Source organism: Mytilus californianus, unplaced genomic scaffold (genome assembly GCF_021869535.1).
Source record: "Mytilus californianus isolate M0D057914Y unplaced genomic scaffold, xbMytCali1.0.p SCAF_18, whole genome shotgun sequence".
Classification (NCBI taxonomy): domain Eukaryota; kingdom Metazoa; phylum Mollusca; class Bivalvia; order Mytilida; family Mytilidae; genus Mytilus; species Mytilus californianus.
In genome coordinates, this window is record NW_026262666.1 from 10,759,208 (window position 1) to 10,774,491 (window position 15,284).

The 15,284-nt window shown below is 31.7% G+C and overlaps 1 long non-coding RNA gene across 4 annotated transcripts; it reads right to left on the reverse strand.

Moving 5' to 3' along the window:
• Positions 1–2,731: 2,731 nt before the first annotated feature.
• Positions 2,732–9,640, reverse strand: LOC127726736 (uncharacterized). 4 transcript variants are annotated; one of them, XR_007993655.1, is made up of 3 exons: positions 9,594–9,640; positions 3,825–3,930; positions 2,732–3,372 (listed from the first exon to the last, which is right to left on the reverse strand). It is a non-coding gene; the product is annotated as an uncharacterized LOC127726736 (long non-coding RNA). The 4 variants fall into 4 exon arrangements; XR_007993658.1 differs by lacking the exon at positions 9,594–9,640 and adding an exon at positions 8,262–8,294; XR_007993657.1 differs by lacking the exon at positions 9,594–9,640 and adding an exon at positions 8,146–8,250.
• Between the last annotated feature and the right edge of the window lie 5,644 nt (positions 9,641–15,284).

A 15,284-nucleotide genomic window follows, 5' to 3' on the forward strand; every position in this document is an offset into this window, starting at 1 on the left:
GGGGGGGGGGGGGGCTAGGATGAAAAATTTTGTCCTGCATTATTTTTTAGTTGTAATCTCTGTCCTGTCTTTTTATTTTATTTTTCACTCTATTCGGTCCTGCCTTTTTTTTTTAAAGTTTATCCTGACTTTTTTTTTACCTAAATTGTCATCCTGACTTTTTTTTTTTGCAAGTGTCTCATCCTGCCTTTTTTTTTACTCAAAACTCCTGTCCTGCCTATTTTTTTCAAATTTCATCCTAGCCCTCCATAAAAATCAAATGGTAGCTCCCTTACTCTTTATGACAATGCAAGTAGTTTTAACATGCATACTGTGTCTTGACAGTTATGTAATAGTTAGCAAGGTTATAATCAAGTTGATAAGAAAAACGTATTATTTACTTTTGAGGATTACTGCTAGACAAAATGGACTACCAGTGGCAGATCAAGAAATTTTCATAAGAGTGGGCCAGCTCCAGTCATGCTTCAGTGATTCACTACATGTATATGATCAACCAAAGTTTTCCCACGAAAGGGGGGGTCCCTGAAAAACTCTCTAAATCTGCCTCTGACTACTATAGATGGCCGTTCGAATATGAGAATATTACATCTTATATGTATAGAAGACAGTGGTCTCTTTAGCCCAAATTAGAAGGGCGCCGCACCCTGGGTGCCCTTAGCCACGCCCTGGGTGCCTTTAATTGCGCCCCTCTCCGACGCCTTTTTCCAAGGGGGGAGAATAGTAAGTTCATTTCGCTTCTTTTGGTTAATAGTGATCTGATGTATGAATGTGTATTGCCATGTTTTATGAACATGTAGTATGAATGACTTTTCTAATGCAAATTTGATAGAGTAAATAATCAAAACAACAACTTATGCATCTTTATTAACAACATATACGTTAAAAAAAAAGTGAACTCGTGATACACACAGAAACGTAGACAAAAGAAATGAGAAGTGCTTTTTCCTATCATAAAAAAGTGTCCTGCCCTTCACTGGCACCCTGCCCCTTTCTATTTCTAGCTGGAGTACTTCAAGTGATGAATATCTCATCTGGCTTTTGTGTTATTAGAAGCCATTAGTTTTGAAGGTACAGGTTAAGTGTTGTTATTACTAATTTCCAGATGTAGTATAACTTTAAGAAGATGTTTTGTGGTAATGGATTTGGAATGAAATATTAGTTGCAAATAATTTTCTGGAACATGTTGTCAGCTGGCTTCTTATATTTTTTATTTTGTTGCGGTTTGTAGTCTTGACATTTTTTTTGTAAGTTCTATAGATTAGAGCTTCATATTGGTATTATCATTTAGTGCTTTATATTTGGTTGCATGTGTAAGCATATGCTTTTGTTAGTTGGAATATTTATATTTTCATTTCTGATGGCAATAATTTCATGTAATACATATAGTCAGGATTATTAGTAAGCGATAGTTGTTTAATTTGTTTGTTTATGTTTATTGTCATGATTGATATGGACAATATAACTTGCTGTTTGGTGTGAACCAAGGCTTCATGTTGAAGACCGTACTTCAACCTATAATGGTTTACTTTTACAAATTGTGACTTGGATGGAGAGTTGTCTTTGGTACTGATATGACATTCTGTTATATCTATCGACAAGATTGAGAACTCATTTTTTTGTAATAAAACATATTTAATTCTATAATATCATATTTAACAATTTATCGGTAATTTGTGCATTTTTCCTTTGAGGTGTACTCTCTGATAATGTCAGTATCAGTTGACTGGTCGTGATATATAAATTATTGGGTCAGATCGCAATTGACATGCTCAGGTGCGCTGTGTCAGGATCTTCTTTCCCCTTTCATTCACAAAATCATGCATGATTTTTTTTTTTGCAGAATCACAAGAGTGTTTTGGTGAATGAAAAACTTCTCATATTGTTTGAAAGTTTCAGTAAAGTTAGTTTTGCCTTTTTGACAGATTGTGTGAAAATTCGAATCCTTGCTTATTCACAATGATGTACAAAATGTATAAATATATCATCCATGCTATTCCGATCTGAGTTTTAATTCATACATAGTCTGGTGCTGAACAGTCTCCGGGACAAGTTTGCACTTCCGCTGAGTGCAAAAGTTGTCACCTTAATTTTTGGAGTTAAGTCAAAATGAAGTTGATAACTTGGTTGGTATTGGTTCCCTGATATTTGTCCTAAAAAATTTTGGCTCTAGCACCACTGTTGAAAAAGTTATGCCCCTTTTTTCAACAATTTCCTCAGAGGAAAAGTAGTTTTCCTCAAAGGAAATCAAATTTCCCTGAAGGAAAAAGATTTTTTCCTTAAGGGAAATTGTATTTTCCTCAAGGGAAAAAGATTTCCCTTAGGGAATTTGCTGCATTAATATTTCCTTTGAGGAAATTCTATTTCCTGTGAGGAAATTTGCGGCTTCAAATTTTCCTTTGAGGAAATTCCTCTGAGGAAATTTGAGGCTTCAAATTTTCCTCTGAGGAAATACTTTTTCCTGTGAGGAAATTTGCAGCTTCAAATTTTCCTTTGAGGAAATACTTTTTCCTGTGAGGAAATTTTGTCAACAGCAATTTCCTGTGAGGAAATTTTTGACAAACATTTTTCCTTGAGGGAAAATTCAAGACCACAAATTTCCTCTAAGGAAAACATTGTTCTCCAAATTTCCTCTATGGAAATTTCTCTCATTCAATTTTCCTCTATGAAAATTTCATAACAGTAAAAACAGTATGAATATAATTTTTCCTGAGACTGAATAATTGATACAAAAGATAATTAAAACTTTAATAAAATGTTCACTGATGAGTAACATGACATACAAAAACAATAGGCTAGCTGTTTGAGACAATACAATAATAAGCAAAACGCTATGAATATCATACTATTTGTGATGTTATTAATATTGTGCTCATATTTGCGGATTAAATAAAATAACCACTTTTCATGTTAATTTAACTTTTCTGCTGCGTACAATTATTCAATCCCCTACAAAACAGTTCAGTGCATAAATAATTCCATCCACCAGACATCTTCCTTCAATTGGTAGAGAATACATTTTTGCAATTTGTTCTTCAAACATCTTCCTCTATATAGTTGATATGACAGAGCTATGTACATGAATGGATAAAGCAGGTGTTTATTTCGACAAAAAAATACTTTTTTTTCTACATTTCTCCCTAATCCTTCAGTGTAGGTTGTTGCAATTACACAATTGTGTTCTTGTGCATCTATGATTGTACTCCATTTTGTTTACAGCCATTTTGTAGAAATTTCCTATTTTCTTTTTCCAGGTAAGCACACATTTCATTTCACATTAATCCAATTAGCACACAATGTAGAAAAGTATTAACCTTAAGTTTCCTCTTCTGTATTGATCTGTTGATGATCATGAAAACCAAGAAGTCTCTGCACCTATAAGTACACAAAATATAAATTGAGAAAAAAACAGCAATATGAAATAAGCTTGTTTTATCATGTTTAATATGAACATTTTGAGAAACTTAAATTTGATATTCCTACTAATCATGATTATGAGTTCTGTTATTTCAGTGCTTTGTGTCCACGACTTAATATCAGTCGTTTTAGTGCCTTGCAGTGATAATGAGTTGAGCCACTTTCAACAGTTTTTACAGTTTGTTCATATGTTGTGCTATTTGAACCACTGTCCTAATTATGGTTAGGTGGAGTGCTCACAGACATGATTGTTTTCTCATTATCGAAGGCCGTCATTGGTCTTTAATTGCTTGCATCCACTTCATTGAACTCTGGTGGATAGATAACTCATTTACCATACCACATCTTCTTATTTTTATAATAGTCATCATTCAAGGGCAATCACTTTTATTATATAGAAGTGGTCTTACCATTTAGGCCTTGTTGTCTTCTGTTTATCTTGTTTTGCCGATCATTTCTACTGTACAGTTGTAATTGTTTATATTTTTCTTTATCTTCTATATTTCTTGCCCTAAACTTAAAAAAGGTAAGAACTATAATTTAATGACAGTCACTATAACTATTATGATACATCAGTATGTGTTTTTCTATATACCATGATATAAAAAAGAATGAAATATTTGTGCTATTTCATTTCACAGACTATTTGCCAGTCAACAGTTTCAAAGACATAACCACAGTCAATAGTTTAACAAACAAACATTCCCGTACTTTTTCATCGTGTTCATACTAATTTTTCAATGGACAACAATGACGTGATTAACTATTTTTCTATGATTTGTGTGCTTGACAACATTAAACTCTGAAATATTGTTAACAGTATAATCTGTATGTGTCTGTCGTCAAAATTTCAAATTAATATATTACTTACAGAAGCAATTAAAACAAGAGGCTCACAAAATGAATGTGGTCTAAGAACCTAAAAATTTCTAATTTACCTATTCAAACCGTATCATTATTATTTGCTTTTATATATAAATCAGAAATAACCAATTCAAAATGGAAAATTTTAAAGAAAACAAAAGGAAAAAAAGTAAAAAAAATCCCCCCAAATTTTTTGAACCCCCTTATGATTCATCACCCCCAAACTCAATCCCAGCCTTCCCTATGTGGTACGGTACCTTGCAGTACAATTCCAGAGGGACCCATACACTTGAACACAAAGTTATTGTCTGGAAACAAGAAAAATGCTTGTTTTTTGGTCCCTTTTTGGCCCCAAATTCCTAAACGTTTAGGGCAATTACCCCCAAACTCAATCCCAGCTTTCCCCCTGTGATATGGAACCTTGTAGTACAATTTCATAAAGATCCATACACTTACACACAAGTTATTGTCCTAAAACTAGATAAACAAAATGCTTGTTTTTTGCCCCTAAATCCTAAAATTTTGAGGCAATTACCCCCAAAATCAATCCCAGCCTTCCCTTTGTGGTATGGTACCTTGCAGTACAATTTCAGAGAGATCCATACACTTGAACACAAGTTATTGTCTGGAAACTAGAAAAATGCTTATTTTTGGCCCCTTATTCCTAAACATTTTGGGCAATTACCCCCAAAATCAATTCCAGCTTTCCCTTTGTGATATGGAACCTTGTAGTACAATTTCAGAAAGATCCATACACTTACACACAAGTTATTGTCATGAAACTAGAAAAATGCTTGTTTTTTACCCCTTTTTTTTGGCCCCTAATTCCTAAAATTTTGAGGCAATTACCCCCAAAATCAATCCCAGCATTCCCTTTGTGATATGGAATCTTGTGGTACAATGTCATACACTAACACACAAGTTATGTCCGGAAGTTAGAAAAAATGCTTATTTTTGGCCCCTAATTCCTTAACTGTTGGTACCATAACCCCCAAAATCAATCCCAACCTTCCTTTTGTGGTATTGAACCTTAAGGTAAAATTTCATCCAGATCCATTAACTTCAACTAAAGTTTGAGTGTGAAAACCAATGTGTCTTTGGACGACGATGACGCCGCCAACGTCAACGTCATACCAATATTTTGACCACAAAATAAAAACTGCAGTTTCCTTAAAATTACCAATCTAGTGGCAGCAACCCAACAATTTATTGTTAGATTCATCTGAAAATTTAATGGCTGATAGAACTTGACATAATGAACAATTTTACCTCACATAAGATTTGCTCTAAATGCTTTAGTGTTTGAGATATAATCCAAAAACTGCATTTTACCCCTATGTTCTATTTTTAGACATGGCAGCCATGTTTATTGATGAAACAGAAAATAAAACACAAGCTTTATTCTAAATACCCTAAGGATCATTCAGCCTCAGTTTGGTTGGAATTGGTTCAGTAGTTTCAGAGAAGAAGATTTTTTAAAGTTAGAAAACATGATAAACAAATTGTGTAAAATTGTCGTTAAAGTGCAATAACTCCTTAAGAGGTCCATTGACAATTTTGGTTATAGAAACTTATCTGTAGATCTTACTTTGCTGAACATTTTTGCTGTTTACAGTTTATCTTTATCATTAATAATATTAAAGATAATAACCAAAAACTGCAAATATTTCTTGAAATTACCAATTAAGTGACAGCAACCCAACAATCATGACAATGGGTTATTACATTCATCAGAAAATTTCAGGGCTGATAGAACTTTGAATACCTAATGAATAATTAACTCTGTGTCAGATTTGCTCTAAATGCTTTGGGTTTTGAGATAAAAGACAAAAACTGCATTTACCCCTATGTTCATATTTAGCCATGACAACCATGTAAAAAAACACAAACTTTATTGTAAATACCCTAAAGATCATTCAGCTTAAGTTTGGTAGGAATTGGTTCAGTAGAGGAGAAGATGTATGAAATAGTTTACACCCGACGGACGCCAAGTGATGGCAAAATCGCACTGTTCCTTCGGAACGATGAGCAAAAAGGCAAATTTAAAAATTGCGCTGGCTCTATCCAAAAGAGATTTTAACAGTGTAGTGTACTACTTTTGGGACAGGACATATTAACATAATAGAAAAATCTATAAGCTATAACTCAAAATATGGACAATTTTATGTTTAAAGGGTCTTTAATTTAGTTTGACAACTTCACAGACATACTAATATTTGACCTTTTCAAACTATACCAAATCACTACTTAGGCCCCAAAAAATATATGTCTGTTTAAGGTTACATACTTTAAAAAAAAGGCTAGGTAGGTCGGTATTTCCATTTTATTTTATTTTTTCATTTTATTTTTTGCGACATGATTTTTAGTCATGCCGTTTCGTCTTGTCATGGTCTGAGTTGATCCTTGGCCAATTTTACCCGTTATTTTAATGATTGGATTATTTCCCTTGGTTATTGGTTGGGGGGAAAAATGGCGGCAAAGTGTTTATTTCATCACATGAGTCACGAATTTCCTTATAACAGCCGTCATATTCACGATTGTGAACATTGGGATGTATCAGGCAATTGATTTATATAATTGGCAACACAAACTTCATTTTTGACACGAGTTCAGTTAATTTTTGCTTTTACGACGGAAATAAAATGACTTAGGGTCGGCGCTCAAAAGGACGGTCGGTCGGGTAACCGTAAACAGACATATATTTTTGTTTGGCCTTAAGGATGTTCGCTACTCCATTTCAAAATAACAAGCTTTTTAAAAGAATATGAATAAAGGAACTAAAAAAACAGAAAAAATGAAGGGTCCGTGTGCTTGTTTTTAAGATATAAGCCATTAAAAATTTGGCAGGAAGTGATTCTCTCTAGATTTTTCATACACTTAACACCATGAACACTGGCACCTTTTTCTTTCAAAAGCTATGGAAAAATAACAAGGATTTTATAAGATTTTCAAATATGGCTTTTTAAACTATGTAATAAAAATATGAAAAGAAAAGTAGGGGTTTGCGGGCAAAATTTTTTAATGGCACTGCATGGATAAAACCAGAGGATTCCGAATATCTGGTAAAAATGTCATTCATCCGCAATAAATTTGGTAGGAGTATGAAAATAATTTACAAGTTATACACTTTATCCACACTAGAGACCTAATAGAGTAGAAATACTAATTTTAATCAAACTTGGCATGAACTAAGATTAGAGAATTATAAGACAGTTTACCTAGTTTCATGGCAATAGCATATATACATTAAAGACTATAAGTTTGAACTTTGGATGTTAATTTTTTGCCGTTTAAAGTTTAACGTTTAACTATCAAAATTTGGGCCTACATAATTTAAATATTGCAAAAAATTGCTTTTTAAATGTCTTTATAACTATTTATATATAATTGTGTATGTCACATGTATGTACATAATGTATTTTAATGTAAAGCAGCTCAATACTCATTTGCTGTCTCAGATTTATTTCAATTCTTCAAAAGTCGAATTTATATGAGCCTATGCCTAAAATTAGAGATTTCAAAATTAAGGGGGGGGGGGGGGAGCAGCTAATATAAAAATTCTTCATGTATACTTAAAAAATTATTTGTATTTCAAAAGGAAAGAAAGTTACTTATCTGCTTATAGCATACCACATGAGTAGAACAAGGTCCCATTAGGCCATGGAAGACTGAATAACATTTAAGGTCAATATATAGGCAGTAACACATTTTTACATGTATATGAAAAGGCATACACATATTAGCTAGAGGAAATAAAAAAGTGTTTCTTTTTGGTAATTTGTAGGCTAAGGTGACATTATACAAGAAGTACGAGTGATTCTCAAACTAAAATAAAATAATTTCATCCCCCTACTTCATTGTACTTACTTTTTATGCATAAAAAATATAAATAAATAAATTTTAAAGTAATACATGGTCCACACTAGGAAATCTTTTTGTAAAAAATGAAAATCAACGGATGATAACTGTGTACTTGGACTAACAATTAAGATTTCACATGCTGAAATGTCTCGTCAGTCCAATCTCAATCAGTGAAATAAACCGGTCTCACTAATTAGAGACAAGAAGAATTTTAGCGACAAGAAGCGACAAGAAGCGTCAAGAAGAATAAATTTAGCGACAAGAAGCGACAAGAAGACTATTTAGCGACAAGAAAACTTAATAAAAATATTATTAAAATAAAAATATTAAAAAAATATGCATTGACATTTTTATTTTACTATACGGAAAGCAAAGTGATTTTCATATTTTTTTTAAACATATTGATAGATATTGATAAATATAGAAATTTCCCTGTCATAGTATGATATTAATTTTTACATGTTCTTGTATTTAAGAACAATAATATATTTATTTTATAAATTTTTTAACACTCTCTTTGTCTAAAATATAATAAACTGACTGCATGCAAAATGCATTATACGTGTATCAGTGTCCAGAAAAGATAATGTTACTAAAACATGAATATTTTATTTGGGTATTGACTTATCAAACGATATGTATGATGTTTATGTATAGTTTAAAGTTGATTGAAGATTAAAGGTAATTAAAGACAATGTTGAGTGTTCAACAGTTGCTCACTATTTACAATTATTGTATAGTATGACGTGTGTAGTTGTATAGTCTGACGCGTGTACAAAGTTATAGGTGTTAATTGACTGTTATTGTAGCAATACAATAAGGGACACGCATCCTTTACTCCAACCATGATTATAATTTGTCCATCCTTAAGCGTCATTATGCTTCTATGAAAAGAAGTAATTCTTACAAGACTGAAAATAATCAGCTGGTTCGAAAAAAATGTCTGGCCATTCTCTTGAAACCATGAATAAAGCAATAGCAGAATACATAGGTACCTATCCTATTAAACAAACAAAATATTGCTGATGATATATGCAAGCTGTCATCAATATTAATTCTTTGAAAGAAATTGTTCAGATCACAGGCAAACCACCAAATGTTATCTTGGCTCATTAATTTCTTCATCTATCAATATAATAAAAAAAAATGAAAATCTCTTTGTCGCTGTCAATGCATATGTTTTTTAATATATTTATTCTAATAATATTTTTTTAAGTTTTCTTGTCGCTAAATAGTCTTCTTGTCGCTAAATTTATTCTTCTTGTCGCTTCTTGTCGCTAATTAGTGAGACCCAAATAAACTATTGTTTGGTTTTTTTTAAAGTCATATGGAAGTAGTCCAAATAATTATGACGCATTGCAAGGCTTTTTTTTCTCTCTCTGACGCCGTAGGAAGGAGAAGTGAGTTGACATAACATGTATGTTATCATGCAAAATCAACAGTAATGAGTATACCTTTGATTGTCATCGTCACTGCACATGGATCATTATTACTATGGGGAATGGAACCAATAAATTGATCGGATCCGATATGAAGTTCCCAGTAACGGAGAACCTCTAACTTTGAGGTAATATTATTAGTGTCGGTGGTCTCACAAATGAATCAGGGTGAATTGCAGGTACATTAATTAGCAGAGAATAGACAATTATCAACTTGTTATTCATTATCTCGCAGTTATTTACGGTTAATTAGCTGTATATATCCAAAAACAGGTGCTCGGAGCTAGTACTAGTCTATGACTTTTAAGTAACAATTATATTTATATTCACAATCAGTGGCGGATCGAAGGGGGATGGGATCCGGGGGTTTGATTCCCCTTTTTGTGAACGATCATTGCATTTAATTAGAGACATATATGTCTCTGATTTAATGGAGACATATATTTCAGTGGCGGACCCAGAACTTTTTGAAAGGGGTGGGGGGGCGCTGACTGATCTAAGGGAGGCCCGCTCCAGTCATGCTTCAGTGATTCACTATATAATCAACCAAATTTTTCCCACAAAAGGGGGGGGGGCAGCCCCCCCCCCTGGATCTGCCTATGCATTAAGACCCCCTTTATCCTGGCTAGAATCGCCCCTGATATTACATGTAAATCAAGTCCCGGGTTAATTACTGTTAGCATAGAATAGAATAGAATAGAATATTTTTATTTCCCAAATTACAGGGCCCATAAAGGGCATAAAATCAGATACAATTGATTTACATAATTGGTAACAACAACAATAATAGTCACTTGAAAATATATATTTAGTATATTAGCATTGGTCAGAATCAGAGCCAAAAACCACATATATTGTGAATAAAAGAATAAAATTACATTATATGCATTCATTCTCAAATCATTTACTTGACTTAGTGTCAATATGCATACCTGATCTCCTTAATTCAAAACAGTCACAAATATAACAGCCCAGTTTTTCCATAAGAGTTACATTTTCTTGAGTCAAGAGCCATAAAAATTTAGAAGATTTATTTAAATTTTTAAAATTATAACAATTGTCAGATATGTATTGAAAAAAGTCTTCCCTTTGAGTATCATAAAGAGGACATTCTAACAAAAAATGAAGCTCATCTTCAACTTTACCAAGTGAGCAATTTGAACAAAGACGCTCAGATCTTTCTATATATTTTTTTGAATATCTGTCTGTCTCAATTTTTAAAGAGTGAGCACTTATTCTTAATTTACAAATTGACTGTCTTTTTTTTAAATCCTGTAGTTCTAAATATTTTTCTTTTTTAAAACAATTTTTTATAGAAAAATAAGTACCAAGCTTCCCTTTTTCAGAGTTAATTGTTTGATACTTCAGTCTATTCCAAAATGTTAAATAACTTTCACATAGTTTATTTTTAACATACTGACATAAAGAACCAATTGATTGGTCAAAATTTGGTAAATCAATCTCTCTCTGAATATAATCTATACTAGAGTACCATGTATTTACATTAGAAATATGTAATTGTTTACAACACATGAATGCATCAAATAATAATCCTTCTTTCAAACCTTCCAGTCTATGACAATATTTTAACATTGATAAAATTATAGTAAAATAAATAGGAAATCTACCAAGCTCTGACATCACAGCTATGTTACTGGACTTTCTGTTTACACCAAGAATATATTTCATAAATTTTTTATGAGCATAATAGCATAACGGTAATCACAAAGAGTGTGGTAATTTTAAAAAGGACGAGGATTTATAAATATACAATTCTTGAAGAGGGGGAGAGTGCACTTCACGATGATCGAAAAAAAAGTGCCTTGCATGTTATTTTCATCATCTTGTCTGAAACAGTCTGAATGATGAGCTTCAAGGCGAAGCGCGAAAATAAGTCATGTGAAATACTAACGTTGTACGGACAAACCCTTAAATCCCTCAATGTTATGTCAAATGAATTATAGCGAGGAAAAGTAAATTTAATTTAATATCAAAACTAAATATTTGTTATATTTCGCTCCTGATTTCTCAAGAAATCATAGAATCAATCAATGTATAAATTTCAATTATGCATGTCTGTGTGAGATCCATTTCATGAGACCAAGGATTTCTATAAAATCCTTGATGGGACCCTTTATATATATATGTCTCTGATACAGTTTTCTATTTTCCCCGGAAAAAAATTAAAAAATATATAATCTTTTGGGAAATAATCCGATTTTGTTGAATTATTTCCTTTCATAATTATGATAAATCCTTTTAGTTCTTCAATTTTAAATTAAAATAAATATTTCATTTTGATCTAACGACAAACTTTTTAAATTGTAGTGGCATGGTCAGTCAACTGATTAGTTGCATGGCTGATTACCAGTTTACTGGTGACCCAGTAATTTTCCATATGACAGTGGCGTGTACCCTTGGGGTGTGTATAACTTATTTTGAATACCTTCATTTTCTGGGGAACATCCTGTCCACGTGTAATACTTAGTATATATTGCAACAGATGACATTAAACAAATTCTCTTTGTAGCATCGGTGTCCATTTCATGTTCAACCACTCAAAATTTTCACAAAAAAGATAATATAATAAAATCATTAAAAAAAAAGATTAAAAAAACACTAGCAAATAAACTTCGCAATGAGTAAACGGGGTTTTGTGTTTTAAAGGGCTTATTTCCAGTGAATATATTTTATACTAGATAACTAGACCTGAGATAACTTTTTTTTGTAATATATATTTTATTATTTTCATATCATTCTCAAATCTCGATCATCTTAAATAAAGATGTATAAAAAATAATTTTGTTATAACTCATAAATATATGGTTAATCATAATTGTTACAAATTATATAAAATGGTAAGTCAATGCCCGATGTGCCGCCGTCTGTTGCAAAACAACGATTTAATCTTTTAAATGAAAGACGTGCACTGCCTTCATCGGAATAGAGGAAAGTCCACCTAGTGTACATTAAAGAGTATCCGTTTGTTATGCTGAAAAAAAAGAGATCATCATAAACTTTTTAGCAGACCTTCTCGTGTAAAAAAATCACAAACTTTTAACTGAATTAAACAAAAAATTATCAAACAAAACTCATTAGAAAACTCATAGTAACATTTTGTTTAGACCTGAGATAAATTATAGTAAGATTATTTATATAGAACAATAAAAAAAAAATGTCCAATCTGATACACGTACCTATAATCTGGGACTATTATACTAACTATTTTTTTAGTATAATAGTCCCAGCTATAATGTACAAAATTTTGAACAGCTTCAAATATATGGCCTTATCATTGGTAATGTATCATATTTGTATCAGTTATTGCTGAACGTGTAACCAAATTAAAATGAAGAAATAGGCTCGAAACCGCATTTTTTAAAGATATTTTTTTCAATCCCAAAATAGATAAGAGATATGCAGATTAATTAAAGTCCCGATGAGAAGATTCACTTTCTTTTCTACCGAAGTAAATATATTAACAAAGATTTAGGATATCAATAAATTATTAAATTCATCAATTTATTAAATTTGAACATGTGAACCAAACAACGAAAAAAAATAAACGGGAAATTGGCTATACCTTTTTGGTATTAGCCATGAAGCCATGTATGTACCAGCCATTTTAACTTATTGTTTTCTTAACCTTTAAAGAATACATTTTAAAATGAACTACTTTATTTATAGTAGTTCAAGAAAAATATATATATATATTAAAAAGTTTTAAATTTTGTCCATGCTGTGCATAAAATAGGGAAAAAAAATAAGGCTGAAAATGCACCAAATATTTATATTCAATATGAATATTCACATTTTGTCTATTACAACAATTTTTGAACAACTTGTTGTTGTAATAGACAAAATGTGAGTATTCATATTGAATATAAATATTTGGTGCATTTTCAGTCTTATTTTTTTTCCTATATATATTATATGGCCTTCCAAATACCGTTTCGATCCCTAACATCACTGAAGAGACATTAAATGTCGAAATCCGGATATGGTGTACAAATTTTTGCACCTCATGTTTGCGGTATACCATCTTTTCCGTAAGTTTATTGTTTTCTGTTTGGTATTTAATTAATATGTAAGATCCATTTTTTACATCTGGTGATCAATTTATTTGGTAATAGCCAATGGCAGTCAGCAGGGTTTAAGAACATCAGTTGTTCGACCTGTTAGTCAAATGCGTTTTGTTAAAATATACTTTTTCACTTTTTGGTCTTTTGGAAAATGTTGTTTATGCTGTATTTAGACCCCTCTACCAAGAAATTTGTTTTACATGCACACGTATAAAAATTGCGGTTTTTATCCAACGCAATCATAGGTTTGAACGTTGTTTTCAATTTCGACGTGTATATATATATATATATATATACATATATATTAGATAACTCTTTCCTTTATATTCAATGGAACAAGAAGCGAATTCGTTAGCGAACTAGAGTAACTATAGAAATAGCGTCGTTACAGGTCTTCTTCTGACCGGCAATAAATCCTTAGCAGTAATGATAGTGGAACGTCCATTGGGTTGTGCTCAGACACGTCCGAATGGGGACGCTGAATCCTTGCAGCAACTCTTCAAGTGGACTATAAGTAGCCTGGTATTAGGCCAATTTTCTGTCCATCCCTTTTCGTTGGCAGTCGAAATTTTCCGACCGTATCACGGGCGGTCTCAATTACACGACCTACATGTACCTATCATATATTATTCGGTACGTCAGACACACCCGACATTAATCAACCAAAAACTCAATATTTTACAGTAGGGAATGAATATCTCCAGATGAAGATTACATTATGACGTATATTTTTTTTTAAAGACCAACAAATCGATTTTTATCACCAAATTTGTCTTTGCTGAGATTAACACTAAAAAAGTATAACAAAACGTAACGATTGAAAACTCACAGTTCAGTTTTTAAGATATTTTTTTCTTTGGAAACTAACAGACTAATTTTCAAAAAGTTTTTTTCTTGAACCATTATTTATGAAAACGAATTATAAACAAAAGTTATTCTCAAATATTAATAATGATCAATGATTGTAAAGAAAAAAATCCATCATAGTAGTTTGTTAATTTACTGGCTCCATGGTGTTAAACATGTCACCTTTCTTTTACAAATAACTGATTAAAAATATGAAGCCTTTACTGTAAAATAAATCATTCTAATAAAAATAAATTCATCCAGATTTTTCTCTCATAACCTTTCAACAGTTATTGTAAACTAATTTATTCGAACTATAATAGTCCTATGACTTGCTGTCCGTTTACCAATATTTATACTTTATAAAATGTTTTCATATTCATTGATCATTAACTTCATGTTTTGCGAATACTTATAAGGGGGTAATTATTATAGTCAGTAATAGCTAACAATTTATCTAAAGAAAACGAGATGCTATATTCAAATTCTGAGATATGAATCTAGTTCTTTAAAAAAAAATTCTCCACAACAAAAATTCTACACTTTCATTTATCTGGGTCTTTTTGTCTCCGCTTCGAAGCCGCCATCCCGTACCAGACATATTTATTCGTTTGGCAATATACAATCATGTAAGCAATATACAACAGGCAGTAGATCTGAATTTGTAAATTGTTATTTTGGATTTTACCTGATTAGGACGTGTCTCGTTGAATTTTCTAATAAACTTACACACACATAATCTGACTTTTAATCGTAATGTTATGAGATCTATAAGAAC